This window comes from Pipistrellus kuhlii, unplaced genomic scaffold, assembly GCF_014108245.1.
Source record: "Pipistrellus kuhlii isolate mPipKuh1 unplaced genomic scaffold, mPipKuh1.p scaffold_m20_p_18, whole genome shotgun sequence".
Taxonomy (NCBI): domain Eukaryota; kingdom Metazoa; phylum Chordata; class Mammalia; order Chiroptera; family Vespertilionidae; genus Pipistrellus; species Pipistrellus kuhlii.
In genome coordinates, this window is record NW_023425493.1 from 19501306 (window position 1) to 19507305 (window position 6000).

Consider the following 6000-nt stretch of genomic DNA (forward strand, 5'->3'; position numbering starts at 1 on the left):
GCAGCTATTGATCAGCACTTGCCTCTTTCTTTCGTTCTGGGCCTGGCCAGCAGCCACACCTCTCTTTCTCTCTGGCTTCCATTGGGGCTGTTGATCAGCCCTGCCTCTTGGATCGGCCCATTGATAGGTCCACGGATGCTGACTGGCATAGAAACCAATCAATCAGAACGAAATCTGGGTGAAGTGCAAGGAGCCAGTGGCTATGGCTAGGAGACAGAGCTTTTGATGCTGACTGGCATAGAAACCGAACAACCAGAACCTATTCTAGGTGAACTGCAAAGGCACAACCTAAGTTGGGGCTAAGGAGGGGTTTTAAGGGCAACAGCTGTTTGGTGTAAGGTGTAAGAAAGCGGTTCAGTTTTTAAATGACTGGTTTGGCAGTACAGTGCATATGGCTGGCTATCAGTCCAGATATAGGGATTATGTATTTTTGTCTGCCAAAAGCATCTCCTCCTGATGAAAAGGCTCCCCCCCCCTCCACTTAAGCAATCCTATCATATATAATAGATTATATATTGCTTAAGTGGAGGGGGGGGGAGCCTTAATTACCCAATTAGCATAGGGTAATATGCTAATTGGACCGGATCGACCGGCCATCTTCTTCCCAGACAAAGCCATGGTGGTGGGGGCTGAGGCAGATGCTGTTAGAGGCAATCAGGTTGACAGGGAAGGGCAGTTGGGGGCAAGATCAGGCCAGCAGGGGAGGGCAGTTGGGATGACCAGGACTGCAGGGGAGGGCAGTTAGGGGCAATCGGGCCAGAAGTGGAGTAGTTAGGAGTGATCGGGCCAGCAGGGGAGGACAGGTAGGGGTGACTAGGCTGGAAGGTGAGGAGTTAGGTGTCTATCAGGCTGGCAGGAGAGTGGTTAGGGGATGATCAGGCTGGCAGGCAGAAGCAGTTAGGGGAAGGTAGGCAGGCAGGCAGGCGAGTGGTTGGGAGCCAGCAGTCCTGAATTGTGAGAGGGATATCCTGTGGGATCAGGCCTAAACCGGCAGTCAGATATCCTTTGAGGGGTCCCAGATTGGAGAGGGTGCAGGTTGGGCTGAGGGGCATCCTCCTCCCCCACCAGTGCATGAATTTCATTCTCTGGGCCTCTAGTTAATAAATAATAACGCAAGAAGAAACTTAGTTTCACATACTCACAACTGTAAACCCTCTTTTGCCCTCCCCTGCATAGTCACAGATTAAATAGACTCAGTTTTATGTATGAAAGAGACAAAAGTATGCCAAAAAAGTGTTTAATTCCATACACAGAGGTAGTGACTTTTGGTTCTTTTTTTTTTGTTTTGTTTTTGTTTTTGTTTTTGTTTTTGTTTTTTTGTTTGTTTTAGTATTTAGTTTATGAAATATCTTTTTTCCCCCCAAAGAGAGTAAAAAAACTTTAAAAAAGTAGTCTCATTTTCTGATATTTTTGTTTCTTATTGGTTTTAGATATCCCTTTTATAACTCAATGCTTTTGTCATGAAAATGGGACCCATATTATTAGAACTAACTGCATGCAGTAACTAGCAACCCCTAAGTCTCACAATGGGTTTAACAGAGCTTTACTTCTCACTTGTGCCACAGGCTGCTCTCTGTAGGGCTTTCCTCCATATTGATATGGGGACCCAGCCCATTATCCCGTGGCTCCTCTGATTCCTAGGGTCTTTTTGGTGTCTACCACCAGTCTTCAGCTGATGAGCAAGGATGCAGAGTGAGGATGATTATGTGGAATATGTCATATGTTATATCCAGCTTGGAAAGTGGCATTCATCATTTATCCTCATATTCCTTTGGCCAGAATTTGGTCACATGGCCTCAACTTAACTGCAAGGCGAGCTAGAAAATGTAGGTTTTCCCATGTTGGGAAAAAGGGGCCAGAAAGCATCTAGTTTGCCTCTGCTGCATAACTTTTGTTGATGTGAAATTACATGGAGATTTATGTAAGGCTTTATAAGTTGTGGTTTGTAACAAGGGATGTTGAGAGACTTGGCCACTAGATCAAGGAAAAGCTTTTTTATTTTTAAACATAACTGTGTAATTAAAAAATATATTTTATTGATATTTTACAGAGAGGAAGAGAGAGGAAGAGAGAGTTAGAAACATCTATGAGAGAGAAACATTGATAAGCTGCCTCCTGCACACCCCCTACTGGGGATGTGCCCGCAACCAAAGATACATGCCCTTGACCAGAATTAAACCTGGGACCTTTCAGTTTGCACGCCGACACTCTATCCACTGAGCCAAACCGGCTAGGGCATAACTGTATAATTTTTTAAAAATGTTTTTATTGATTTTAGAGAGGAAGGGACAGGGAAAGATAGAAACATCAATGATGAGAGAGAATCATTGATTGACTGCCTGCTGCACGCCTCTTACTGGGAGGTTTGAGCCTGCAACCTGGGCATGTGCTCCTGACCAGAATCAAACCTGAGATCCTTTAGTCCACAGGCAGGCGCTCTATCTCTGAGCCAAATCAGCTGCTAGGACAAGGAAAAGCTTTTTTGTATTTCAAAATGCATTAATCTGCATAGCAGTGAGGGCCTCTTTGGCAGGATGGACCCTGATCCATTGGGTAGGTGGAACTTAGGTCCGGATGCTGAGGAAGTGGCAGATATCATACATGTTAGATATTATCATAACACGGAGACCCTTTCTAATAAACTCCTGAGAACACTGAAGCCACTTTCCTCTGGCTCATCTAATTTAACGTGATGTTAACTTGATACTCTGTGTCTCCTCTCTAGAACTTCTCTTAACATGCTTTAGTTTTTTACAGCTAAATCTGGAGTAACAAAATGTCCTGTATTCATCCATCAGAGACTGAGTATCTATTATGAAAAGACAATAAGACTGATTTTGGTTATATTTTCAGTTAGTAAGGTGGCTTTATAAAGGGGTAGAAACTTTCAGTTCATAAAACAATGTATTCAATAATTGTGATTTGTACAAGTATAATGTCCTAAAGTAATAATCATACCATATGGCTGCCAGCTTTTCATCTGAGTGATTAGCCCCATGAGAAAATGGGCAAATGTGGTGGAGTGTTGTGTTGAACAAATTTGAGAGGAAGAATTCAAGACTTGCCCTCACAAAATTTTCCAATGCCAGTGGGTTGCATGATGTGTGATTTGGTATTTTTTTGGTCAAGTTTGGATTGTCTGTGATTCTTAACATCTCCATTCCTTTATTTCTCCATCTTAGTCAATAAGTGAGACCAGGTAAATCACTGTAGTTCACTTTAGCTCTTACAGTGATCATTTGTTCTTTCTGCCTTCTGGCACACTTAAGGAATGGCTTTCCCTACTTCTTCCTTGCCCTGGTATGAGCCCAAGAGAAAGAAAAAGCAATTTAATTTTAATGTTATCTGAAGTCAGACATAATTAGGAAGACAAATCTGCTGGAAAAAAATATGCACTCTAACGCCAAATACTATGGTGTTGGCAGGCAGATCAAGCACCAACCTAATGCATTAACTGTGCTCTATGAGCCTTTCACTGAAGATAATAGTTATATTTCAGGAGGGCAGGATGTGACCCATGGTATTTCTAAATTCTCAAGAGTAACAAGCCATGAAAAAAACAAGATTTATCTGTATGCATGAGTTCTCAAAATCATCCTTTGATTTTTCATGGTAGAAAGAGTGTCAGAGAGCCAGGCAGTGTTATCAAAGGGCCATCTAGGATGTTGAAAATACAGATTTCTGAGCCCTACCCCACACTTATTAAGTTCAGATTTCCGGGGATAGAACCCAATAATCTGAATTTCTGACAAACTCCCCAGTTTGAGAACTTGTTAAAAGTTTGGCAACTATTAAACAAGTCATCAAATCACAGAACTGCTCTCACCTGTAGAAGGAGAATAGTAACACTTGCAGCTTGTCACACAGAGCTGTTAACTTAGGTTAAAAGAAAATAATCAGCCCAAAGCCCTTTGCCAAATGAAAATCCTCCTGAAAATATAAGCCTGTGATGTTATTGTTAGGGGTAAAATTGTAGACAAACAACCACGTTTTGTGCTTGCATTTTCTTGAAAATGTCTCATGTTCCCCTCCCTGCAGGAGCTTGGGCACAGAGGCATATCAGAGAGTGTTGTATTTATTCTGGACCTCCTGCTTTAGTTGAATTTTTATCAACTGTAGCAGCTCCCAAGTCCACATAGAGTTAACTATATGCAAGGTTCCATTTGTGCACTTACAGATTTTAAAGGGGACAAGCACAGTGTTCTGTTGATCAGGGACACAAACAAAGCTGTTAGCTCTAGGTCTAGGGAAAGGAGAAAAAAAATCACTTTTCATATTGTGCAGCCAACCTTAAATCAGGTCAATCTCTCCTTCATTGCTGGCTAATATCCAAGTCACAGTGAAAAGCTGATGTTTTTTGTTTAGAATGGTTTTATTGCAGTGTTTATAAACCAAGACTCCTTGAAATTTTCATTAGGAGGATCATACAGTCCACCTCTTGTCCTGCTCTTTTTCTTTCTCCTGGAATAGTTGAGTGATTTTGAAAATTCTTGCTAGTTTAATTGATTAGTAAGGAGAGTTATTTTTGAAAGTCACCTTTGACAAAGCATAACTGGGATTGACATGCAGTCAAAACTATATGACCTTGGCTTATATAGCACAGGGGAGATGAACATGACCTTCATTATATCTTTGAATGTGTAAGAAAGTAAACGACCATTTATGAATTCAGTGCCAGCACTTTGATAGGCACATTTGACCTGTTATGCCATTGAATTCTAATAATTAATAATCCTGTGACATAGGTATTATCACTATATTTACAGGCAAGGAAGCTGGGGCTCAAAGTGATTAACTTGGTGGTGCTGGGATTAATTCTGTGTAACAGTTCACAGCAAATTACAAGCCCAACCCAGTTCAAGGGAAGCGAAGAGCAGCTCCCTTTGATGGGAGGAGCTGAACAGTCAAATTGAAAAGTGCTTGTACAGAAGGAGGAATAAAGAAGCCTTGTGGCCATTTTTGCAGTGTACTGTGTTATGCAACCTCCTAAAGCCTGTGGATAATTCAGGCCAGTAAGAAAGAGGAAGTGGCACTTTCAAAACCCAAGAATCTGTTTTATACAACAACCAGAGGCCTGGTGCACAGATTGGTGCACATTGAAAGTAAATTAAAAGGTGGCCGATGGGGTAGGACTGGGCGAGACCAGCCAGACACACCCTGGAGCCAATCTACTGTGGTCCTTCCCCAACCAGCTATTTCTGGGGCAGCGCTGGGGCTTGAAGGGCATCTGTGGAGTGAGCGGAGTCCCTTCAGCAAGTGGGGTTCTTTGGTCTGTCCTGTGGGAATCGGGCCGAAACTGACCCCTCTGGCATTTCCTGAGGGATCCTAGAGTGGTGAGCGGGCAGAGCAGTCAAAGTTGCTGTCGCTTGGCAGCTACTGTGTTGAGTGTCTGCCCCCTGGTGGTCATTGTGTATCATAGCTGCCAGCCAGTTGGCTGGTTGGTTAGGCTTTTATATACATAGATATACTAGAGGCCCAATGCATGAAAATTCATGCATTGGAAAAGGTGTCCCTCAGCCCAGCTTGCCCCCTCTCACAGTCTGGGAGCCCTCAGAGGCGGTAAGTGACCCAGTAATCAGGGGAAGGGCATGCCCCATCACACCTCTGCTGCTGCCACTGCCGACAGCACAAGCCTTGGCTGGCCCTGGTTACTTAAGGCTCAGGCAGCCCTGGGTGGCTGGGCAGCCTACATCCGAGGCTTTCCTTTACCTTGGGCCAGTCCTGGGTGGCTGGGAAGCTGACATTTCAGGCTTGCCTGTGCCTCAGGCCAGCCCTGAGTGGCTGGGCAGCTGACATCTGAGGTTTGCCTTGGACAGCTGGGGTCTGAGGAGACTTAGGGACTCTGGAGGCAGGTGCACAGAGTGGCCGGGCCCACCCAGGGGGCGGGCCCTGACTTGGGTCATGCCTGCTGCCCTGGCAGGGCTGAGGGAACTGGGTGCCACCATCTTGTGGCTGTGGGTGCCACCATTTTTTGAGGCTGGAGCAGTCAATTAGCATATT